General features: G+C 36.6%; 1 protein-coding gene and 1 pseudogene across 9 annotated transcripts in view; one reads left to right on the top strand and one right to left on the bottom strand.

The window, feature by feature from the left end:
- The window catches only part of BRIP1 (BRCA1 interacting DNA helicase 1), a 209870-nt gene that overhangs the window by 153863 nt on the left and 28853 nt on the right, over window positions 1–27154 (bottom strand). The window lies entirely within an intron of this gene.
- Window positions 1–27154, top strand: part of LOC309651197 (LYR motif-containing protein 4 pseudogene) — a 32838-nt pseudogene that overhangs the window by 3481 nt on the left and 2203 nt on the right. The window contains exons 2-3 of the transcript XR_014268705.1: window positions 8476–8546; window positions 9619–27129. The product of XR_014268705.1 is annotated as an LYR motif-containing protein 4 pseudogene (transcript). The remainder of the gene's footprint in view (window positions 1–8475; window positions 8547–9618; window positions 27130–27154) is intronic.

Genomic DNA, 27154 nt, shown 5'->3' with positions numbered 1-27154 from the left:
TATTCTAGTCCCTCACCCTTTCCCTCCACTGATTCCCTCAAAAAAGAAAAGAAAAAAATGGCAGGGGGTAAATAAAACAAACAGGGGAGGTAAAATATATTGATAATTGTTAAAGCTGAGTGATGGGCACAAGAAGGTTCATTATTCTGCCCTCTCTCTGCTTCGTGTATGAAATTTCCTTAAAAAAAGATTCTAAAAATAAGGAGCATTACAAATACGTTTTTATAAAACAAATCCAACATTGATCCTAAACCAGATCTAGATAAACTTTCTCTCAGTTTATCTAGATTTGGTATAATATCACTAATGAATATTACCTGGCAGGCCAAGATGGCAGAGTAGAAAGACCCCGAGCTCACCTCCTCTCATAAGCACACCAAAATCACTACTAACTGCAGAACAACCATTGATGAAAATGACTGAAACTGATGAATTATTACAACAATGAATTCTAAATGTAATAGCAAATAGGACTCTTCTACACATACACAAAACACACACACACACACACACACACACACACACAAAACCAAAAAGCCAAGAACAGAAGAATAATTCAGTATTAGGACATTTATCAATACACTATAACATATTAAAAAATAAAATGTGAAAATAAATCGTATTCATCTTTACAGTTTAATATTAATCCTTGATGAAAATGCTGAACAAAATAGGAATAAAATGACTATCAAGAAAAAACATATGATAAATATATAATTAAATCAATAATATAATTTATATGTCATTTAACATATAATGTATATATAAAAAATATATAACTTATATGTTTTATTATTATAACTTATATACATATGTAAAAGGTTTCAAAAGCCAGTATCATGCTTACTTACAGAAACTAGAAGCACTCTCATTAAGGCCTCAAATGAGACAAGGATGACCATACTTCCCGGGTGCCTGGGACTATCTGAGTTTATATCTGTTCTTTCACCTTATATGATCATTCAATCTGTTACTATTATTACACTTAACACTTTTTTCCTGAGATATTATAAAAATTGCAAAGAAGGTAAATGATCATTATTTACAGAAGATATGATTATATACTTAGAAAACCTGAGAAAATGTATTGAAACTATTACAAATAGAAGAAGTCATTAATGTGGCTCAGGAAAAAACAACAACAACAATAAATGTGGTTTGGGGGAAACAAAGAGAAATTAATATTCTTTATGTATAAAACTACAACTAATTAGAAAATGTAATAGAAGAAAAAAATCTCAATTACACAGAAATAAAAGGTAAATTACTAAGAATCAACTTAAAAATTAACTTAAAAATACATTTAAGAAGTTAGTAAGAGGATGCTTAATTAATCAGATACGGGATATTCTTTCATGATCTACATGTATATCAAATCATCATGATGTATACTTTAAATATCTTACAATTTTGTCAATCCTACCTCAATAAAGCTGAAAAAAATTAATAAGAAAACTTTAAACATGACTGAAGGAAATAAAGAAAAAATCAGATAGAAACAAAGCACGGTCTTAAGTAGATGACTTACTATCATAAAGAAGTCAGTTCTCTTCCAAATAATCTATAAAATATATCAAGGATATTTTGTTAACTATATAGGTTAACTCTAAAGTACATATGTAAAAATAAACAAGCAAGAATAGCCAAAAGACATCTTAAATAAAAGGGTAATAAAGAGGAACTAGACACACAAAATATTAATGAACTACAATAATCAAAACAGTATAGATCAATGAAAAAGAAAATATAGAAAAGTCCAGAAATAGAACTAGATACATTAAGGAATTTGGAACGTAAACATTATAAACAAAGTCAAAAGACCAAGAACAAATCAGTTATTTTTTTAAAAAAACGCTGTTCTGGAATTCATAACACAAATAAAGGCCTAATTTAATATTGAAGAACCCTGTAAAACAGTAAAAAAGAAAAGAAAAAAAGACCAACAACCTAATTGACAAAGGAGATAACCAGATATTTGAAAAGATACTCAACCTCCCTCATAACAAGAAAGAGAAGTATACATTAAAAGTATGAGATGCATTTTTTAACCAATCAGGCAGAAAAATGATCAAAAGACTTTGATAACACACTTATTTGCAAGAGAGTAGAGACATGTATACAAGTACCATGTATAATTTGTCTGTATATTATATGTATATCCTTGCTTTTACAATTCTGACAGGATTCATAAGAAACCAATAACAGCTGCACCTGGGGCAGGAAAAAGAATGGCTGAGAAACTGAGTGTGGGAGACTTTTTAATACAAACCCTTTTGTTCTTCTTGTTTTTTACACCATAGACATTATCACTTTTCAAAGACAGGTAGGTAAAATGTAAGTTTTAAAAATTAAAATACCAAATTGCCTTCCTCTGGTATTATAGATATACTAACTCCCTATAATGTTGATAACAATGTATACAGAAGTAGGACATACTGACATCACAATTTCATTCTCAAGAGAATGAAGACTCAGTGAACATTACTAATAGTAGCAACAACAGCAACAACAATATCACACTAGTTATAACTGCACAGGATAAAATTTTCTCATTGACTGAAAACTGACAGAAGAACCAATTATGTGACAAAACTGTGACTGGCAAAACTTCACCTAGAAATATTAAATATGTTAGAACAGTGTGGTACTAGCACAAATACAGACAAAAATAATCGAATCAAAGAGAAAAGTCAGAAAGAAACTCTCATACATATAGTCAAATAACTCTCAACCAGGGTGCTAAGACCATTCAGTGGGAAAAGGACAATTTTTTCAACAAACAATGCTGGCAAAAATGGATATTCACATACAAATCAATGAAGTTAGACCCTAACCTTATACTATATACAAAACTAAAAATGGATCAAAAACTTAAAAATAAGAGCTGAAACTATAAAACTTTACCAAAAGTATAGGCAACAAAAGCAAAAATAGGTAAACTGGACTTCCTGAAAATTAAAAACCTTTGTGCATCAAAGACACCACCAAACAGAATGAAACGCAATCCACAGAATGGGAGAAAATATCTGTAAAATCTAAAAAGGAGTTAATGTCCAGAATATACAAAGAACTCCAACTCAACAACAACAACAAAAAACAATTAACCCTATTCAAAAAAATAGGCAAAGGGCTTGAATAGACATTTCTCCAAAGAAGATATACAAATGGACAATAAGCACATGAAAAGATGTTCAACATCCCTAATCATTAGGAAATGCAAATCAAAACCACAAAGACATACCATTTCACATCCATGAGGATGGTTATTATTTAAAAAGAAAAGAAAACAAAATAGAAAATACAAGTGTTTGGCAAGGATGTGAAGAAACTGGAACCTTCCTGCGAATTCCCTGGTGGTCCAGTGGTTAGGGCTCCGTGCTTCCACTGTGGGGAGCATAGGTTCAATCCCTAGTCAGGAAACTAAGATCTCGCACACTGCAAGGCACCGCCAAAAACAAAAGAAAAAGAAACTGGAAACTTGCTACATTGCTGGTGGAAATATAAAATAGTATAGTCACTGTGGAAAACTGGATGGAAATTCCTCAAAAAATTAAACAGAATTACCATGTGATCCAGCAATCACACTTCTGGGTATATATCCATAAGAAGTGAAAGCAGCAACTTGAACACATAGATATCTGTACACCAGCGTTCATACAGCAGCATTATTCACAGTAGCCAAAAGAGGAGAACAACCCAAATGCCCACTGAAGTATGACTGGATAAACAAAATGTAGTATAGAGGCATTCAATGGAATATTATTTAATCATAAAAAGGAAGGGAATTCTGACACATGCTACAACATGGATGAACCCTGAAGACAGGCTAAGTGAAATAACTAAGACACAAAAGGACAAACATTGTATGATTCCACTTATATGAGATTCCTAGAGTAGTCAAATTCACAGAGACAGAAAGGAGAATGGTAGTTACCAGCGGCTGAGGCAAGGGGGAATAGGAGTTACTGTTTAATAGTTACAGAGTTTCATAGATCAATGGAACAAGACAGAAAGCCCAGAGATAAACCCACGCACCTATGGTCAACTAATCTATGACAAACGAGGCAAGGATATACAATGGAGAAAAGACAGTCTCTTCAGTAAGTGGTGCTGGGAAAATTGGACAGCTACATGTAAAAGAATGAAATTAGAACACTCCCTAACACCATACACAAAAATAAACTCAAAATGGATTCAAGACCTAAATGTAAGACTGGACACTATAAAACTCTTAGAGGAAAACATAGGAAGAACACTCTTTAACATAAATCACAGCAAGATCTTTTTTGATCCACCTCCTAGAATAATGGAATAAAAAACAAAAATAAACAAATGGGACCTAATGAAACTTCAAAGCTTTTGCAAAGCAAAGGAAACCATAAACAAGACGAAAAGACAACCCTCAGAATGGGAGAAAATATTTGCAAACAAATCAATGGGCAAAGGATTAATCTCCAAAATATATAAACAGCTCATGCAGCTCAATACTAAGAAAACAAACAACCCAATCCAAAAATGGGCAGAAGACCTAAATAGACATTTCTCCAAAGAAGACATACAGATGGCCAAGAAGCACATGAAAAGCTGCTCAGCATCACTATTAGAGAAATGCAAATCAAAACTACAATGAGGTATCACCTCACACCAGTTAGAATGGGCATCATCAGAAAATCTACAAACAACAAATGCTGGCGAGGGTGTGGAGAAATGGGAACCCTCTTGCACTGTTGGTGGGAATGTAAATTGATACAGCCACTATGGAGAACAGTATGGAGGTTCCTTAAAAAACTAAAAATAGAATTAACATATGATCCAGCAATCCCACTACTGGGCATATACCCAGAGAAAACCATAATTCAAAAAGACACATGCACCCCAATGTTCACTGCAGCACTATTTACAATAGCCAGGTCATGAAAGCAACCTAAATGCCCATCGACAGACGAATGGATAAAGATGTGGTACATATATACAATGGGATATTACTCAGACATAAAAAGGAACGAAATTGGGTCATTTGTTGAGACATGGATGGATCCAGAGACTGTCATACAGAGTGAAGTAAGTCAGAAAGTGAAAAACAAATATCGTATATTAACGCATATATGTGGAACCTAGAAAAATGGTACAGATGAACCGGTTTGCAGGGCAGAAATTGAGACACAGATGTAGAGAACAAATGTATGGACACCAAGGGGGGAAAGCGGCAGGGGGGTGGGGGTGGTGGTATGCTGAATTGGGCGATTGGGATTGACATGTATACACTGATGTGTATAAAATTGATGACTAATAAGAACCTGCTGTATAAAACAAAATAAAATTCAAAAATTCAAAAAAAAATAGTTACAGAGTTTCAGTTTGGGAAGATGAAAAAATTCTGGTTACATAGCAATATGAGTAGACTTAATGCCACTGAACCGAACACAAAAAATGGTTAAAACGGTAAATTTTCTTACATACACTGTATCACATTTTTTTTAAAATGAAGGGAAAGAAAAGCTGAGAAAAACCTGTTAGGAGCAAGCCCGCACTACAAATGTTAAACAAAGCTTTTCAAGCTAAAAGAAAAATTATACAAAATAGAAAAGAACCTACATAAAGGAAAGAAGGGCACCAGAAGTAAGAAATAGGAAGATGAGGGAAGAAATAATTTTCCTGATTTGTAAATTTATTTAAAATAATGGAGGTAGACTTCCGGTTTCCATTTTTGAATATAAATAGTTTGGAAGTCACCACTCCATCCTAACAAGTAAAAAGCTGAAAAGACTGAAAAATCAACAACTTTTCCTGGGTTTGTAAGAGAGGGGAGGACAAACCATTGCCTTTAAGATTGGAGAGACAGACAGGTGAATACAGGGAGTAACAGCGCACAGGAGCAGAGACACCAGTGGAAACCAGTGCAGGAACAAGTGCTGGGCTAACAAAACCTGAACTGTAAGTGATGAACTGCTAGAGGCTCAGTATGCATAACTCTCTGAGTTAAAAATTCCAGGGGTGCCCAGTCATGGAGGGCTCCCAAATATTGTGACATTTACGTCCAGGAGCCAGACCAGGTTCCTACAATACACATCAGAGAAATATACCCTCATGCTCCCAGTAAGGGGAGCTGGAAAGGAACCATTTTGAAATACCAGGGCACACTGTTCTTCTTAACAAAGCCTGCCCTCAGGGGAAACTAGTTAACCAGAGCCTAACCAGCTGGGGTATTATCGGAGTCTAATCTAATGCCCAACTCCAGCAGTCTAGCAGTCCCTTCTATATGGGAGAAGGGAAAAAAACAACTCCAGTCCACTCAAGCCATCCTGTCCCACCTAAGGGGGTGAAAAAACTGAGAAACTTCTGTGAAGTTCCCAGTCCAGAGGCACAGGCTCACTAAAAGACTAAGACCCAATCATGGGACTATAGAACACTTGCCCTCCCTGCCATACCTCACCACCAAATTACTAAAGGCCTGTTTATAGCAACTTCTTTTACCCAGTATGTCATGTCCAGCTAACAAGAAAAAAATTACAAGGCATACCAAAAGGCAAAAAACACAACCTGAAGAGACTGAGCAAGCATCAAAGCCAGATATGTCAGGGATGTTGGAATTATCATATCAGGAATTTAAAACAACTATGATTAATATGCTAAAGGCTCTACTGGATAAAGCATATAGCACGTAAGAGCAGATAAGCAATGTAAGCTGAGAGACGGGAATCCTAAGGAAGAATTTTTTTTTTAATGCTAGGAATAAAACACTGTAGCAGAAATGAAAAATGCTTTTGATGGGCTTCTTAGTAGACTGGACATGGTTGACAAAGGACTCTCTGAGCTAGATATATCAATAGAATGCTTGAAAACAAAAAACCTAAGAGAACAAAATCTGAAAAAACAGAACAGAATATCCAAGGACTGTGGGACAACTACAAAAGTTAAGATATACATAAAGGGAATACTAGAAGGAAAAAAAAGAAAGGAACAGAAGACATATTTGAAGTAATAATGACCAAGATTTTCCCCAAACTGATGTCAGGCACCAAACCACAGATCTAGGAAGCTCAGAGAACACCAAACAAGATAAATGCCCAAAATATTACATGTAAACATATCATCTTCAAACTACAGAAAATCAAAGGTAAAAAAAAAAAAATCCTGAAAGAAACCAGTTACCCACAGAGGAACGAAGATAAGAATTACATCCAACTTCTCCTCGAAAGCATGCAAGCAAGAAGAGAGTGGAGTGAAATATTTAAAGCATTGACAGAAAAAAAACACCAACCTAAAATTCTGTACCCTGAGAAGTTATCCTTCAAAAGTGAAGGAGAAATTAAGACTTCCTCAAACAAAAATTGAGGGAATTTGTTGCCAGTAGACCTGCCTTTCAAGAAATATTAAAAGAAGTTCTTTAGAGAGAGGAAAAATTCTTTATATACATAAAGTAAGGAAGAGCATGGAAAAAGGAATAGTAAATATGAATTTAAAACTTTCATTTGGGCTTCCCTGGTGGCGCAGTGGTTGAGAATCTGCCTGCCAATGCAGGGGACACGGGTTCGTGTCCTGGCCTGGGAAGATCCCACATGCCGCGGAGCAGCTGGGCCCATGAGCCACAATTACTGAGCCTGCGTGTCTGGAGCCTGTGCTCCACAACAAGAGAGGCCGCGATAGTGAGAGGCCCGCGCACCACGATGAAGAGTGGCCTCCGTTTGCCACAACTAGAGAAAGCCCTTGCACAGAAACGAAGACCCAACACAGCCATAAAAATAAATTAATTAATTAATTAAAAAAAAAAAACTTTCGGGGCTTCCCTGGTGGCGCAGTGGTTGAGAGTCTGCCTGCCAATGCAGGGGACACGGGTTCGAGCCCTGGTCTGGGAAGATCCCACATGCTGCGGAGCAACTGGGCCCGTGAGCCACAATTACTGAGCCTGTGCGTCTGGAGCCTGTGCTCCGCAACAAGAGAGGCCGCGATAGTGAGAGGCCCGCGCACCGTGATGAAGAGTGGCCCCCACTTGCCACAACTAGAGAAAGTCCTCGCACAGAAACGAAGACCCAACACAGCCATAAATAAAATTAAAAAAAAAAAAAGAAAATGCTCCCTATTTCACTTACAAAATTAATTAAAAAAAGAAAATTTCATTTTTCTTATTTGACCTAACATATAACACTTTGTTCAAAATAATAATACCAATAATATCAATAAATAATAGTATACAGTTGACCCTTAAAACAGGTTTGAACTGCACAGTTCCACTTACATAAATTTTTTTCAGTAAATATATTGGAAATTTTTTTGAAGGTTTGCAAAAATTTGAAAAAACTCACAGATGAACCATGGAGCCTAGAAATACAAATAAATAAATAAATAGGAAAAAGGTATATCATAAATGCATGAAATATATGTAGATGCTAGTCTATCCTTACATAGGCATAAGGTGAGTGATATTTAATATAAAATTAATGTGTTAGTTTTCTTACTATTTTTTAACTTTCAAAGAATTACATTACCGTACAATATTCCTCTCTGTTTCATAACTGGAGAAACTGCACATCAGCATATCATCACAGGTAAGTGTTTTTTAAAAAAATGTAACAATGTTTCCAGTACCATATTATGAATATGACTGTAATACTTTATACCCTAAAATTTTAAATGATTCATTCATTCATGTATAGGTCAGGCTACCGTGAAGCAACTGTATCAATTACACTAAGTTACCATAAAGCAAACATACTGCAGCTTTTTCATTATCAATGTATGAATTTTTATACCTCTAAATAAATATAAATTTCTTTTTCACATCATCTTTTCATTTTTGATGTCCAGTGTTAGAAATGCATATAACATCTACAGTGCTTTGTATCATATAAGATAATATTGATGTAGGTATTGACAGATGCTTCATCATCTTATAGATGATGTAAACTTACAGTATTGATACAGTACTGTAAATATATTTTCTCTTTCTTATGATTTTCTTAATAACATTTTCCTCTCTCTAGCTTATTTTATTGTAAGAATACATATAACATGCAAAATATGTGTTAATTGTCTTTATGTTACCTATTGGTAAGGCTTCTGGTCAACAGTAGGCTACTAGTACTTAAGTTTTGGGGGAGTCAAAAATTATACACATATTTTTGACTGCTGGGGGGTTGGTGCCCCTAACCCCTGCATTGTTCAAGAGTCAACTGTATATGCTTATATATGCATGAAATAAATGACAGCAATGATACAAGGGATGGAGTGAGGAATTAAGATTACAGTTACTATAAGGTACTCACACTACCCATGAAGTGGTATAGTGTTATGGGAAAGTACATCTGGATTTGCCATAAATACATATTGCAAAACCTAGGGCAACCAGTAAAAAAGGGGAAGGGAGGAAGGGAGGGAAGGAATATGACAGTTATGCTAGAAAGGAGAGAAAATGGAATCAAATAAAACACTTATTTAGTGTCTGTACCACTGCACAGGGCCAGAGCCCACCTGGGCCAGACCCTGGGCCACTACCTGGGCCAAGACACATGCGTGCGTCCCACTGGTGCTCCCTGCGGCGGCAGAAGTTTTGCAGGTTGTGTTGAACTCGGGACCTCTGCAAAGAAGACCCACTGGGTTTTATTCGTTCTGAGATTGCAGCCTCCAGCCACGCATGAGTGCTGGATATGTACCAGGCAATGCTGAGGGAGACCAAGCACTTCAGAGCCAACAACTACAGAACTTACACCAGCAGGAGGATGAGAGATGTCTTCAGAGAAAATAAGAATGTAAAGGATCCTGTAAAAATTCAACCCCTAATGAATAAAGCCAAAAGAGACCCTGGGATAATCCACTGACAGGTCCACATTGGCCAACTGTATTTGACTGACAAGCTTGTCAGTTATAATCAAGAGAAGCCCAGGACCTAGGGAGCTGGGACCAGCCACCACCGGCAGCCATGGACCACCTTCAGCATCCATTCTGCTTTGCATGGGGGCTCCCAGGGGACCACGAGTGGCCTTTGCATCAGCTTTAAATAGGCTCTTGCTGTGTCTGCCCTAAGAACTGATAAACTGAGTGAGGATTCCATTCTTCTGCAGCCTTAGTGACAAAGGATGGCTGTCTCTCCTTGGTTCAAGTGTTAGAATGAAGAGCTGGAGCTCCTCAAAAGACTGTTGTGTATTATTGTGTCTCCTCCACCCTACCCCATTTTTGTAGCTCCTCAGCACTTGTATAGAGCATTTCCAGATTTTGTTTCTTGGTCCTTGACAATAAACTACAAAATGCATAAAAAGAGTGGGAAACAAAAAGAGGAACACAGAACAAGAGCAAAAAATAGAAAACAGTCATAAATATGGTAAATATTAATCCAACCTTATAAATAATCACTTTGAACATCAATGGTCTAAATACACCAATTAAAAGACAGAAATTGTCAGAGAGGATCATAAAACAAGACCCAAATATTTGATGTCTAAAAGAAACCCACTTTAGATATGAAAAAACTTATAGACTAAAAGTAAATGAATGGAGAAAAATATACCATGCTAACACTAATCAGAAGAAAGCAGAGTACCTATATTAATTTCAGACACAGAAGACCTCAAAGAAAGGAAAGTTATCAGAGATAAAAAAAAAGGGGCATTACATAATGATAAAGGGGCCAATTCTCCAAGAAAAAAAAAACAACAATCCTTAACATGTATGTGCCTAACAACAGTGTGTCAAACTATATGGGGCAAAAACTAATAGAACTGCAAGAGAAATAGATAAATCCACTATCATAGGTGGAGTTGCTATCAGAAATGGACAAACCTAGCAAGCAGAAAATCACTAAGGACATAGCTGAACTCAACAATATCACCAATCAACTGAATATAACTGACATGTATAGACTACTTCATCCAACAGTGGTAGAATACACATTCTTCCCAACTTCACATGGACCATTTACCAAGATAGACCACATTCTGGAGATAAAACATACTTCAACAAGTTAAAAAAAATAAAAATCATACAATGTCTGCACTTAGACCACAATCAAATTAAATTAGAAATCAATAACAGAAAGATAACTAGAATATCCCAAAATATGTGAGGATTAAACAACACATGGCTAAATAACACATGGATCAATGAAAAAATCTCAAGAGAAATTTAAAAATAGTTTGAGCTTAATGAAAATAAAAACACACCTTATCAAAATACATGGTAGGCAGTGAAAGTAGTGTTGTGAGAGGAATTTATAGCACCGAAAGCATGTATTAGAAAAGAAGAAAGATCTAAAGTCAATAATCTAAGCTGCTACCTTAGAAAACTAGAAAAAGAGCAAACTAAATCCAAATTAAGCAGAAGAAAAGAAATAATAATAATTAGAGCTTAAATCAATGAAATTGAAACCAGAAACTCAATGGAGAAAAATCAATGAAACCAAAACCTGCTTCTTTGAAAAAAAAAAATCAATAAAATCAGTAAGTCTCTAGCCAGGCTCACTAAGAAAAAAAGAGAGAAGACAAAAATTACTAATATCAGAAATGAAAGAGCGACATCACTACAGAGCCTACGGACGCTAAGGATAATAAAAAAAAAATACTATGAACAACTCTATGCCCACAAATTTGATAACCTAATGAAACAAACCAATTCCTTGAAAGATACAACTTGCCAAATCTGACACAAGAAGAAATGGACAATATGAATAGGCCTAGATATATTAAACAATTAAATCAATAATTAGTAACCTTCCAAAAAGAAAACACCAGACCCAGACAGGTTCACTTGTGAATTCTACCAAACATTCAAGGAAGAAACTATACCAATTCTCTACAATCTTTTTCAGAGGATAGATGCAGTGGGAATGCTGCCAACTCATTCTATTAGGCCAGCATTACCCTAATACCAAAACCAGGCAAAGACATTAAAAGAAAGCTACACACCAATATTTCTCATGAACACAAATGAAAAAATCCTCAACCAAATAATAGCAAGATAATATTAACAAACTGAATCCAACAATGTGTAAAAAGAATTATAAACCATGACCAAGTGTGATTTATCCCAGCTATGCAGGTTGGTTCAACATTTGAAAATCAATTAAAATAATCCATCACACATTGGTGGGCTAAGAAAGAAAAATCACATGATCATATCAATAGCTGCAAAAAAGGATTTGACAAAATCCACACATACATGATAAAACCTCTCAGTATACTAGGAACAGAGGAACACTTCCTTAAGTTGATGAAAAATATCTACAAAAAAATCTACAGCTAACATCATACTTAATGGTGAGAAACTTTAAAGATTTCTGAGATCAGGTACAAGGCAATGATATTCCTTCTCACCATTTCTTTTCAAGTGTATGTCCTTCCTTATGTTATAAGACAAGAAAAGGAAATATATGGTATACAAATTGAGAGGGCTTCCCTGGTGGCGCAGTGGATAAGAATCCTCCTGCCAATGCAGGGGACATGGGTTCGAGCCCTGGTCCGGGAAGATCCCACATGCTGTGGAGCAACTAAGCCAATGCTCCACAACTACTGAGCCTGCGCGCCACAGCTACTGAGCCCATGTGCCTAGAGCCTGTGCTCCGCAACAAGAGAAGCCACCACAGGGAGAAGCCCGCGCACCGCAACAAAGAGCAGCCCCCACTCACCGTGACTAGAGAAAGCCCGCACGCAGCAACAAAGACCCAACACAGCCAAAAATAAATAAATAAATAAATTTATTTTTTTTAAAAAATTGAGAAGGAAGGTATAAAACTGTCTCTGTCAATCGTCTATGTAGAAAATTTGGAAGTATCAACAAAAAACCTCCTGAAACTAGTAAATGATTATATCAAGGTTCCAGGATACAAGGTTCATTTATAAAGGTCAATTACTTTCCTATATACTAACAATGAACAAGTGGATTTTGGAAATGAAAACACAATACCAATTACATTAGCACCCCCCAAAATGAAATACCTAGGTATAAATCTGACAAAATATGTACAAGATCTATAGGAGGAAAACTACAAAATTCTGATGAACAAAATCAAAGAACAACAAAATAAATGCAGAGACATTCCATGTTCATGGATAGGAAGACTCAGTATCATTAAGATGTCAGTTCTTCCCAACTTCATCTATAGATTAAATTCAATCTCAATCAAGATCCCAGTAAGTAATTTTGTGAATATTGACAAACTAATTCTAAACTGTATATGAAAAGGTAAAAGATCCAAAATAGCCAACACAGTACTGAAGGAGAAGAACAAAATTGGAGGACTATGCCACCCAACTTCAACACTTACTATAATCAAGACAGTATGACAGGCAAAAGAACTAACAAATACATTGATGGAACAGAATAGCGAGTCCAGAAATAAACCAACATAAATATAGTTAAGTGAACTTTGATAAAAGAGCAAAGGCAAAACACTGGAGCAAAGACAGCCTCTTCAACAAATGGCACTGGAACCACTGGACATCCACATGCAAAAAGAATGAACCTAGATCCACATCTCACAACCTACACAAAAATAAACTCAAAGTGAACCCAGACCTAAATGTAAAACACTAAAGTATGAAACTCCTAGAAAAGAACAAAGGCAAAAACCTAGATGACCTTGGGTATGGTGCTGACTTTTTAGATATAACACCACAGGCACAATCTGTGAAAGAAATAACTGATAATTAGACTTCATTAAAATTAAAAACTTCTGCTCTGTGAAAGACAAGGTCAAGAGAATGAGGAGGCAAACCTCAGCCTGGGAAACGAATACTTGCAAAAGACACATCTGATAAAGGAATTAACCAAAATATACAAAAAAGCACTCTTAAAACTCAACAAGAAAAAAACAAACAACCCAATTTAAAAACGGGCCAAAGACCTTAGACACCTCACCAAAGAAGACAAAAATGTAGCAAATAGGGGCTTCCCTGGTGGTGCAGTGGTTAAGAATCCGCCTGCCAATGCAGGGGACACAGGTTTGAGCCCTGGTCTGGGAAGATCCCACATGCCACGGAGCAACTAAGCCCGTGCGCCACAACTACTGAGCCTGTGCTCTAGAACCCACGAGCCACAACTACTGAGCCCGCGTGCCTAGAGCCCGTGCTCCACAACAAGAGAAGCCACCGCAATGAGAAGCCCTCTCACCGCAACAAAGAGTAGCGCCTGCTCACTGTAACTAGAGAAAGCCTGTGCACAGCAACGAAGACCCAATGCAGTCTAAAAAATTAAATAATTAATTAACTTTTTAAAAATGTAGCAAATAAGCATATGAGAAGATGCTCAACATCATATGTCATTAGACTAATGCATGTTAAACAACGAGATACTACCACACACTTATTAGAATGGCTAAAATCAGGAAAAATGACAACACCAAATGCTGACAAGAATGTGGAGATCTGGAACAAAAGGAATTCATTCATTGCCAGTGGAATACAAAGTAGTACAGCCACTTCGAAAGAAAGTTTGGCAGTCTCTTACAAAACTAAACCTACTCTTACCATATGATCAAGCAGTCATGCTCCTTAGTATTTACCCACAGGAGGTGAAAACATATGCCCACACAAAACCTGCACACAAATGATGAGAGCAGCTCTATTCATAACTGCCAAAACTTGGAAGCAATCACTATGTCCTTCAGTAGGTGAATGGATAAATAAACTGTGGTACAACCAGACAATGGAATAGTACTTAGCACTAAAAGGAAATGAGCTATTAAGCCATAAAAAGACAAGGAGGAATCTTAAATATTACTACATACTGAAGGGCTGTAGTCTAAAGGGCTACATACTGTATGATTCCAACTATATATGCCATTCTGGAAAAGGCAAAACTATGGAGACAGTAATAAGATCAGCGATTGACAGTGGTTTGCAGGGAGAGAGGGAAGGGATGAATAGGCAGAACACAAAGGATTTTTCGGGCAGTGAAAATACTCTGTATGATATAATGAGAGATACATGTTATTATACATTTGCCCAAACCCATTAAATGTACAGCACCCAGAGTGAATGGTAATGTAAACTATGGACACTGGATGATTATGACCTCTCAATATAGGTTCATCAGTTGTAAGAAATGTATCATTCTGGTGGGGGATGTTGATAATGAGGTGGCTGGGGAAGGGCGTACATGGAAAATCTGTGTACCCTCCCTTCAATTTTACAGTGATTCTTAAACTGATCCTTTATAAAAATAAAGTCTCAATTAAAAATTCATAATTAAAAAAATAACTGATGATTTAAGGGAAAAAATAATAATAAAATACTCTATGGTTCCCAATACATACAAAAGTAAAGTATATAACAAAAATTACCAAGGCGGAGTCAATATGGCAGAGTAGGAGGACACAGAGTTTGCGTCTCCTCACAACTAGGACACCTACCAGGCACTGGTGGCGGACCACGGACACCTAAGGAGACGGGAGGAACCCCTGAGCAACTGAGTAGGACGAGGGGAGAGGAGAACAGGAGGTGGGATGGGACCAGCACCCCAAGGGGTGGCTGGGGGAGGGGATGGGTTCCCACACTCAGGAGGGGCCCACTCACAATGAGGGGATCAGTGGGGACAGGGAGAGACCCTCAGGGGATTAGAGGACTGGAAGAGAATAGGCCAGCATTTCCCCCACTCACTCGAGCCCCCAGGAGCCTACTAAGGTCCCAGGCTTGATCCTCTGCCCTCTTGAGGCCCCGTCCAGCCACGCTGGGCCTAAGTCCTGTCCCTGCACCCCCACCCAGGGTCTTATCTCTGCACTACACCACGGCCAGAGGTGTGTATTAGGTGGGGCAGGGTCTAGCCTCAGGACCCGTGTGGCCAGAGGTGGCCACGCGGGTCCTGAGGCTAGACGCTGCCCCACCTAATCCCCACCCTCGCCTAGGCTCCGTCCCCCACAGCCAAGGGCTTTGCAGGCCCCTTTTTCTTTTTCCATTTTTTTTCCTTTTTTTTTTTTGTGGTTGCGGTTCTGTTTTACCTTGCTGTTGTTTCACATATTTTTCATTTTTTCTAATAAATTTTTTATTTTTCTAATTTTATTTTATCTTTTATTCTTTGTTATTGTTCTGCTCCTTTTGGTTTGTTCCCCCCTCTTTTCTTTTTGCTGTTGTGGTTCTGTTTTACCCTGTTGTTTTTGTTATGCTTATAATTTTATTTTTTCTAATATATTTTCTATTTCTCTAATATTATTTTATTTTTTATTCTTTGTTATTGCACTGCTTTTTTTTTTCTTTTGTCACGCTGTGGCTGGCGGGATCTTGGTTCCCAGGCAAGAGGTCAGGCCTCAGTTCCTGTGGTGGGAGCACCAAGTCCAAACTGCTGGACTAAAAGAGGACCTCAGACCTCAGGGAATATTCATCAGAGTGAGGTCTCCCAGAGATCTTCATCTCGGCACCAAGACCAGGCTCTACCCAACAGCCTAAAACTTCCAGTGCTGGATGCCTCAGGTCAAACAATCAGTAAGACAGGAACACAGGCCCACCCATCAAAAAAAAAAAAAAAAAAAAAAATTAGAGAACAAAAGAATAACTTACAGATGAAGGAGCAAGGTAAAAACCTACAGGACCAAATAAATGAAAAGGAAATAGGCAACCTACCCAAAAAGAATTCAGAGTAATGTTAGTAAAAATGATCCAAAATCTCGGAAACAGAATGGAGGCACGGACCGAGAAAATACAAGAAATGTTTAACAAAGACCTATAAGAACTAAAGAACAAAGAGTGATGAATAACACAGTAACTGAAATGAATAATACACTAGAAGGAATCAATAGCAGAATAACTGAGGCTGAAGAACGAATAAGTGAGCTGGAAGATAGAATGGTGGAAATAACTGCCAAGGAGCAGAATAAAGAAAAAAGAATGAAAAGAATTGAGGACAGTATCAGAGATCTCTGGGACAACATTAAATGCACCAACATTTGAATCATAGGGGTCCCAGAAGAAGAAGAGAAAGACAAAGGGTCTGAGAAAATATTTGAAGAGATTATGGTCAAAAACTTCCCTAACATGGGAAAGGAAATAGCCAACCAAGTCCGGGAAGTGCAGAGAGTCCCTACAGGATAAACCAAACGAGAAACATACCAAGACACATAATTATCAAACGAACAAAATTTAAATAGAAAGAAAAAATATTAAAAGCAGCAAGGAAAAAGCAACAAATAACATACAAGGGAATTCCCATAAGGTTATCAGCTGATTTTTCAGCAGAAACTCTGCAGGCCAGAAGGGAGTGGCAGGACATATTTAAAGTGATGAAAGGGAAAAGCCTACAACCAAGATTACTCTACCCAGCAAGGATCTCATTCAGATTCAACGGAGAAATCAAAACCTTCACAAACAAGCAAAAGCTAAGAGAATTCAGCACCCCCAAACCAGCTTTACAACAAATGCTAAAGGAACTTCTCTAGGAGGGAAACACAAGAGAAGAAAAAGACCCACAAAAAGAAATCCAAAACAATTAAGAAAACGGTAATAGGAACATACACATTGATAATACCTTGAATGTAAATGGATTAAATGTCCAATCAAAAGACACAGACTGGCTGAATGGATACAAAAACGAGACTCATATATATGCTGTCTTACAAGAGACCCACTTCAGACCTAGGGATACGTACAGACTGAAAGTGAGGGGATGGAAAAAGATATTCCATGCAAATGGATATCAAAAGAAAGCCAGAGTAGCAATATTCGTATCAGATAAAACAGACTTTAAAATAAAGACTGTTACAAGAGATAAGGAAAGGCACTACATAATGATCAATCCAAGATGAAAATATAACAATTATAAGTATTTATGCACCCAACATAGGAGCACCTCAATACACAAGGCAAATGCTAACAGGGAAATCGACATTTTCTCATAAAAAGGGATATTGACAATAACACAATAATAGTGAGGGACTTTAACACTCCACTTACACCAATGGACAAGTCATCCAGACAGAAAATAAATAAGGAAACACAAGCTTTAAATGACACAACAGACCAGATAGATTTAATTGATATTTATAGGACATTCGACCCGAAAGCAGCAGAATACACTTTCTTCTCAAGAGCACACAGAACATTCTCCAGGATAGATCACAACTTGGGTCACAGATCAAGCCTCAGAAAATTTAAGAAAACTGAAATCGTATCAAGCATCTTCTCTGACCACAACGCTATGAGATTAGAAATCAATCACAGGAAAAAAACTGGAAAAAACACAAACACATGGAGGCTAAACAGTACACTGCTAAATAACCAAGGGATCACTGAAGAAATCGAAAAGGAAATAAATAGTACCTAGAAAAAAATGACAACAAAAACATGAAGACCCAAAACCTATGGGACGCAGCAAAAGCAGTTCTAAGAGGAAAGTTTATAGCAATTCAATCTCACCTCAGGAAACAAGAAAAATCTCAAATAAACAATCTAACATTACACCTAAAGCAACTCGAGAAAGAAGAACAAAAAAAAACCCCAAAGTTAGTAGAAGGAAAGAAACCATAAAGATCAGAGCAGAAATAAATGAAATAGAAACAAAGAAAACAATAGCAAAGGTCCATAAAACTAAAAGTTGACTCTTTGAGAAGATAAACAAAATTGATAAACTTTTAGCCACACTCATCAAGAAAAAAAGGGAGAGGTCTCAATCAATAAAATTGGAAATGAAAAAGGAGAAATTACAACTGACACTGCAGAAATACAAAGGATCATAAGAGACTACTACAAGCAACTATGACAATAAAATGGACAACCTGGAAGAAATGGACAAATTCTTGGAAAGGTACAACCTTCCAAGACTGCACCAGGGAGAATTAGAAAATATAAACAGACAAATCACAAATAATGAAATCGAAACTGTAATTAAAAATCTTCCAACAAACAAAAGTCCAGGACCAGATGGCTTCACAGGTGAATTCTATCCAACATTTAGAGAAGACCTAACACCTATCCTTCTCAAACTCTTCCAAAAAATAGCAGAGGGTGGAACACTCTCAAACTCGTTCTACGAGGTCACCATCACGCTGATACCAAAACCAGACAAAGATATCACAAAAAAAGAAAATTACACACCAATATCACTGATGAACATAGACATAAAAATCCTCAACAAAATACTAGCAAACTGAATCCAACAACGCATTAAAAGGATCATAACATAACACCATGATCAACTGGGGTTTATCCCAGGAATGCAAGGATTCTTCAATAAACGCAAATCAATCAATGTGATACAGCATATTAACAAACTGAAGAATGAAAACTCTATGTCTCAATAGATGCAGAAAAAGCTTCTGAGAAAATTCAACACCCATTTATGATAAAAACTCTCCACAAAGTGGGCACAGAGGGAACCTACCTCAACATAATAAAGGCCATATTCGACAAACCCACAGCAAACATCATTCTCAATGGTGAAAAACTGAAAGCATTTCCTCTAAGATCAGGAACAAGACAAGGACTTCCACTCTCACCACTATTATTCAACATAGTTTTGGAAGTCCTAGCCATGGTAACCAGGGAAGAAAAAGAAATAAAAGGAATCCAAATTGGAAAAGTAGAAGTAAAACTGTCACTGTTTGCAGATGACATGATACTATACATAGAAAATCCTAAAGATGCCACCAGAAAACTACTGAAGCTAATCAATGAATTTAGTAAAGTTGAGGGATGCCAAGTTAATGCACAGAAATCTCCTGCATTCCTATACACTAACAACAAAAGATCAGAAAGAGAAATTAAGGACACAATCCTATTTACCATCGCAACAAAAAGAATAAAATACCTAGGAAAGAACCTCCCTAAGGAGGCAAAAGACCTGTACTCAGAAAATTATAAGACACTGATGAAAGAAATCAAAGATGACAAAAACAGATGGAAAGATACACATGTTCTTGGACTGGAAGAATCAATATTGTGAAATTGACTATACTACCCAAAGCAATCTACAGATTCAACACAATCTCTATCAAATTACCAATGGCATTTTTCACAGAATTAGAGCAAAAAATTTTATAATTTGTATGGAAACACAAAAGACCCTGAATGGCCAAAGCGAATCTTGTGAAAGAAAAATGGAGTTGGAGGAATCAGGCTCCCCGACTTCAGATTATACTACAAAGCTACAGTAATCAAGACAGTATGGTACTGGCACAAAAACAGAAATATAGATCAATGGTACAAGACAGAAAGCCCAGAGATAAACCCACGCACCTATGGTAACCTAATCTATGACAAAGGAGGCAAGAATATACAATGGAGAAGACACCCTCTTCAATAAGGGGTGCTGGGAAAACTGGACAGCTACATGTAAAAGAATGAAATTAGAACACTACCTAACACCATACACAAAAATAAACTCAAAATGGATTAAAGACCTAAATGTAAGATTGGACACTATAAAACTCTTAGAGGGGAACAGAGGAAGAACACTCTATGACATAAATCACAGCAAGATTTTTTTTGACCCACTTCCTAGAATAATGAAAATAAAATCAAAAATAGGCAAATGAAACCTATGAAACTTAAACGCTTTTGCACAGCAAAGGAAAACATAAACAAGACGAAAAGACAACCTTCAGAATGGGAGAAAATATTTGCAAATGAAGGAACGGACAAATCTCCAAAATATACGAACAGCTCATGCATCTCAATATCAAAAAAACAAACAACCAAATCAAAAAATAGATGGAAGAACTAAATAGACATTTCTACAAAGAAGACATACCGATGGCCAAAAGGCACATGAAAAAGATGCTCAACACCACTAATTATTAGAGAAATGCAAACCAAAACTACAATGAGGTATTACCTCACACTGGTCAGAATGGCCATCATCAAAAAATCTACAAACAATAAATGCTGGAGAGGATGTGGAGAAAAGGGAACCCTCCTGCACTGTTGGTGGGAATGTAAATTGATACAGCCACTGTGGAGAACAGTATGGACGTTCATTGAAAAACTAAAAATAGAACTACCATATGACCCAGCAATTCCACTACTGGGCATATACCCTGAGAAAACCATAATTCAATAAGTCATACGTACCCCAATGTTCATTGCAGCACTATTTACAATAGCCAGGACATGGAAACAATCTAAATGTCCATTGACAAATGAATGGATAAAGAAGACGTGGCACATATATATAATATATATTACTCAACCATAAAAAGAAATGAAATTGGGTCATTTGTAAAGATGTGGATGGACCTAGAGTCTGTCATACAGAGTGAAGTAAGTCAGAAAGAGACAAACAAATACCATATATTAACACATATATATGGAATCTAGAAAAATGGTACAGATGAACCTAACTGCAGGGCAGGAATAGAGACGCAGGCATAGAGTACAAATGCGTGGACACAGGGTGGGAAGGGGAGGGTGGGATAAATTGGGAGATTAGGTTTGACATAAATACAGTATTTTACTAAATGTGTAAAATAAATAGCTAGTGGGAACCTGCTATATAGCACAGGGAGCTCAGTTCGGTGCTCTGTGATGACCTAGGTTGGGGGCGGGGGTCCAAGTGGGAGGGGATATATGTAAACATATAGCTGATTCACTTCACTGTACAGCAGAAACTAACACAACATTGTAAAGCAATTATAGTCCAATAAAAAAAAATTACATATGAGAAAGTGGAAATGAAAGTATAGTGGGAGAAAGTTTTTATACACTGTATGTCAGCGGTTCCCAACCTGTTTGGCACCAGGGACCAGTTTTGTAGAAGACAATTTTTCCATGGATTGAGGGGGATGGTTCAGGCGCTAATGCGAGCAATGGTTCAGGCGGTAATGCAAGCAATGAGGGGGATGATTCAGGCAGTAATGCAAGTGATGGTTCAGGTGGTAATGCGAGTGATGGGGAGCGATGGGGAGTGGCAGATGAAGCTTCGCTCACTTGCTCACCACTCATCTCCTGCTGTGCAGCCCGGTTCCTAACAGGCCGTGGGGGTAGGGGACCCCTGCTGTATGTGAAGTAAAATATTTGAAAGTACATGATAAATTTAAGACAGAAATTGTAAACCTCAGAGAAACCCCAAAACAAATAAGCTAAGAGTTATACTAAGAAGAAAATGGTGGAGAAAAGATGGAATCCTAAAACATGTTCATTTGATCCAAAAGAAGGCCAAAAAAAATTTTAAGGCAAATAAAGAACAACTGAGACACACTGAAAATATACAGCAACCATACCGATTATTATATTAAATGTACAGGGTGTAAATACTCCAATTAAAAGGCAGCGTTTGTCAGAGTGGATAAAAAAGGAAGATTGAATGATGTACAAGAAACCCATTTTAAATGTAAAGACACAGATAAGTTAAAAGTAAAAGGATGAAAAAAAGATACACTACTCAAACACTAATGATAAGAAAGCCAGAGTGATTTGATTAATTAGGCAAAATAGATTTCAGAACAAAGACATTTCCTAATGACAGATGGGTTAATTCATCAAGAAGACATAATCTTAAATGTTTATACAACTAATATCAGAGCTTAAATTCCAGGAAGCGAAAATTGAAAGAATTGAAAGAAACAAATCCACAATTATAGGGCCTTTAGCACTCTTCTCTACTTTACAAGTAGACCAAAAAAATCAGTAAGGTTATAGAAGACATGAACAACATAATCAGCCAACTTGAGCTAACTGACATTTATAGACTATTACACCAAATAACAGAGTAGTAGTCTATAAATGAATACACATTTTTTCTAAGAATTCAGAGCTTTCACTGATTATTAAATTGAAAGGAATTGGAATCATATAAAATATGTTCTCTAACCACACAAATCACAAATCAATAAGAGAAATATATCTGGGGAAAAACCTAAATTATTTAGTGTTTATTTATTGTAAACAAATCTTGGGTCAGAAAAGAAATCAAAAGGAAAATGAGATAAAAAGTAACATAATATCAAAATCTGTGTGATGTGCGTAAAGCAGAAGGAAATGTATAGCTTTCAATGGTTGTTTTGGGGGGGGGAAGGACCAAAATCAATTATCTAAGCTTCAACCTCAAGAAATCAGAAGAAGAGTAAATTAAATCTAAAAAAAGTAAAATGAAGGACATAAAGACAAAAGTAGAGGGCTTCCTGGTGGCGCAGTGGTTGAGAATCTGCCTGCCAATGCAGGGGACAAGGGTTTGAGCCCTGGTCTGGGAAGATCCCACATGCCGCGGAGCGACTGGGCCCGTGAGCCACAATTACTGAGCCTGCGCGTCTGGAGTCTGTGCTCCGCAACAAGAGAGGCCGCGATAGTGAGAGGCCCGCGCACCGCGATTAAGAGTGGCCCCCACTCACCGCAACTGGAGAAAGCCCTCGCACAGAAACGAAGACCCAACACAGCCAAAGATAAAAATAATAAATAAATAATTAATAAAAAATTTTTAAAAAAAAAGACAAAAGTAGAAATCAATGAAATAGAAAATGGAAAAATCATTAAAGAAAAATCAACAAAAACAAAACCGTTTTTTAAAGATAATAAATGTATACATCTCTACCTAGATTGATCAAAAAATAAAGAGAAAAAAATGCGAATTCTGAGTATCAGAAATGAAGAGGGCATATCACTATAGATCCTATAGTTTTTTTTAAAAAAGAGAATGTTTTGAATATTATGCCAATAAATTTAAAAACTTGACCGAAATGGACAAATTTCTTGAAAGATATAATTACCAAAACCAACTCAAGGAGCAACAGAAAATCTGAATAGTCCTATATTTATTAAAGAAATTTAATGTGTAAGTGAAACCCTTTCCAAGAATAAGATGCAAGGCCCAGATGGCTTCATTGGTGAATTCTATCAAAAATTTAAGAATACCAATACTTCCAATTCATAAGGTCAGCATTATTCTCATATCAAAACCAGACAAAGATAACACACACACACAAAACACTAAAGACCAATATCTTTATTAGCAGAGATGCAAGAAATCCTTAACAAAACTCGGCAAATCAAATTTAGCAATATATAAAAAGGGTACTGAACCATGACCAAGTGGGTTTTATTCCAGCTTTCATTTGAATGTGAGATTGGGTCAGCATCCAAAAACCAAACAATGTAATTCAACATATCCATAGGATATAGGAGTAAAACCATATGATCCTACTAATGGATGCAATAAAATTTTAAATACAAAATTCAACATTCATTCATTACAAAACTTTCCACAAACTAGGAACAGAAGGCAGGACTTCCCAGGCGGTCCAGTGGTTAAGCCTCCACACTTCCAATGCAGGGGGCACAAGTTCAACCCCTGGTCGGGGAACTAAGATCCCGCAAGCTGCACAGTACAGCCAAAAAAAAAAGAAAGAAAAAAGAAAAAAACTAGGAACAGAAGGAAACTTCCTCAACCTGATAAAGACCATATACAAAACACCTACATCAAACATCATTCTTAATGGTTTTGTTTCCCCCTAAGATTTGAACAAAGCAAATATGTCTACTCTCACCACTCCAATTCAACCTTGGCATATCCTAGCCACTGAGATAAAACAAGAAAACATATTAAAAGCCAAACACTAAAAGAAGTAAAATGTTTATTAGAGAATGAAAACATACAGCTCTGTATTCTTAGAAAGTCCTATAAAATCTCCAAAAATATCAGCTAGAACCAAAAAGTGACTTAGCAAATTTGCAGGTTACATGGTCAATATTAAAAAATGAATTCTATTTCTATAATAGCAACACAAAGGAAATTATAAGTGGAATCATACAGTATTTTTCCTTTTCTAACTGGCTTATTTCTCTTAGCATAATATCTTCAATCTTTGTCGCAGCATGTGTCAGAATTTCCTTCCATTTTAGGGCTAAATATTCCATGTATATACCACATTTGTTTATCCATCCATCTCTCGACAGACACATAGGTTCTTTTCACCCTTTGGGTCTTGTGAATAATACTGCTATGAACATTGGTGTACAGGTATGTGTTTCAATACCTGCTTTCAATCCTTTGGGATATATACCTAGAAATGGAATTTCTGGATTATATGGTAATTCTATTTTTAATTTTTTGAAAAACTGGGAATAGATTTTTCACTGAAAATTATAAAAAGGAAGAAACTTAGAATGAACTCTCTGGTGTTGAACTGGAATTGGATGTACTGTTATAAATACATAATTTTGAACATATAAATAGAGAAAAATATAAATATATATCTGTAAGTATATATTTGTCTGTGCGTGTGTTTACGTGTGTATATACACACATATTACAAAGACACGTATTGCCTAGTTCTGTCTGCTGAAAGGGCCTGGACAGCAACCCCAATAGCAATGGGCAAAGCCAATGCTGAAAACTTGGCTTCTATAAGTATTTAAAAGAAACCAGGGTTCTTTGAAAAAATGGATGAATCCAGGACTGGGGTGGGGAAACAACAAGATGGAGATGACCCTAGAACATCTTATTATGCCAGAAAGCAAGTAAGTGCTCTAAGAATAATCGATACATGTCAGAAAGACACAAGCAACTTAATTGAACTCTCACTTGAGCATTTAAACAAATCATATAGTAACAGACTATCACTCACTTAATAAAATGTAAAATCACAAGTCCATAAAGATAAATATAAAATTAATAAACTGAATGTTTGATGAGGACATGCTATTTATATAGTTTCAGAGTTCCTCCCTACAAAGTCCTCTTTAATTATGAAGGGAAAAAGATAACTTTACAGTGATGCCTAGCAGATATCATATTAATCAAGTTATCAAAGTAATCATCAGTAATGAAACAAAATGAAACTATTTGCCACCTCGTAAGATGCAATAGGTAGAATGCAGCATCACTTCTGTGACATTCTTGCCAAAGATATATAACTTTAACCTAATGATAATAAAACCCAAAGTTGAGAGACATTCTAGAAAGGCTATAATCTTCTGAAGTGTCAAGGTCATGAAAGACAAGGGAAGACTGAGGAACTGTTCCAGACTGAAGAAAATAGCAAAATGACAACTAAATGCAATGTATGATTCTGAACTGGATCTTTCTGCTATAAAAACTTCATAGAGACAACGTGCAAAATCTGATCTGGTTCTGAGTATTAGATAACAATGAATCAATTATAATTTCCTGATTTTTATGGTTATATTGAAGAATGTCTTTGCTTTAGGAAATAGACACTAAAGTATTCCAGGGTGATGGAGCATCACATCAATAACTTACTCTCAAATGGTTCAGGGGAAAAAAATATATATTTGTATTGTATTTCTAATTTTTGTATAATTTTGTGACTATGTGAAAATCTTTAAAAACTTTAATAAATAAATCTATACATCTATCTGTCTGTACTGGTCAGACAATTGGTCAATTAACAAAGTAGTTTCCTAAGGTAAAGTTATCTTTCCATACCCACTATCAATGAGTGAAAAGCTTCTAAAAGGCAATTACAGATTCTACTATCACTAAATAGGTACACACGTCAGCTAGATTGCTATACGTATTAAATATTTCTACAGATCAAGAAAAATAACTGTCAAAGCTTTCTGGAACATTCACCAAGTTCATTCAACATGATGAAGATTTGAAATTTTTGAGAATTATCCTTTCTATTTCCACTGTAGAGGTCACTATTATGTCTCTACAAGCTCTTAAAAAATCATAATTATTGGAGCTGAAGGAAACTCACTAAAGCAATTATTCACCCATTCTATCATCCTGCCCTTAGGCAAATTTTCAGATCAAGCAGGAGGTTCACACTAATGCCACCAACTTCTGGCCTCACTTACCAAGATTAAAATAGCATAGGACAAGGGTTGGTAAACTTTCTTTAAAGGGCCAAAGAGTAGGGCTTCCCCGGTGGCGCAGTGGTTGAGAATCTGCCTGCCAATGCAGGGGACACGGGTTCGAGCCCTGGTCTGGGAAGATCCCACATGCCGCAGAGCAACTAGGCCCGTGAGCCACAACTACTGAGCCTGCGCGTCTGGAGCTTGTGCTCCGCAACAAGAGAGGCTGCGACAGTGAGAGGCCCGCGCACCGCGATGAAGAGTGGCCCCCGCTCGCCACAACTAGAGAAAGCCCTTGCACAGAAACGAAGACCCAACACAGCCAAAAATAAAAATAAATAAATAAATAAAGGCCTAGGAGCAATGAACTGTAGTCCCTGATGGAAATTAAAAAAAAAAAAAAAAAGTATGCATCAAAATAAGATTTAGATTTCTAAAAGCCTTTTCTATGACCATGATATATTAGGTGAAAAATAAATGCTAAAAAAAAA

Source organism: Balaenoptera physalus, assembly GCF_965194825.1.
Source record: "Balaenoptera physalus genome assembly, chromosome: 20".
In the NCBI taxonomy this organism is placed as follows: domain Eukaryota; kingdom Metazoa; phylum Chordata; class Mammalia; order Artiodactyla; family Balaenopteridae; genus Balaenoptera; species Balaenoptera physalus.
Note: the sequence above shows the minus strand (reverse complement) of the source record. Positions and strands in the feature narration are given on the sequence as shown.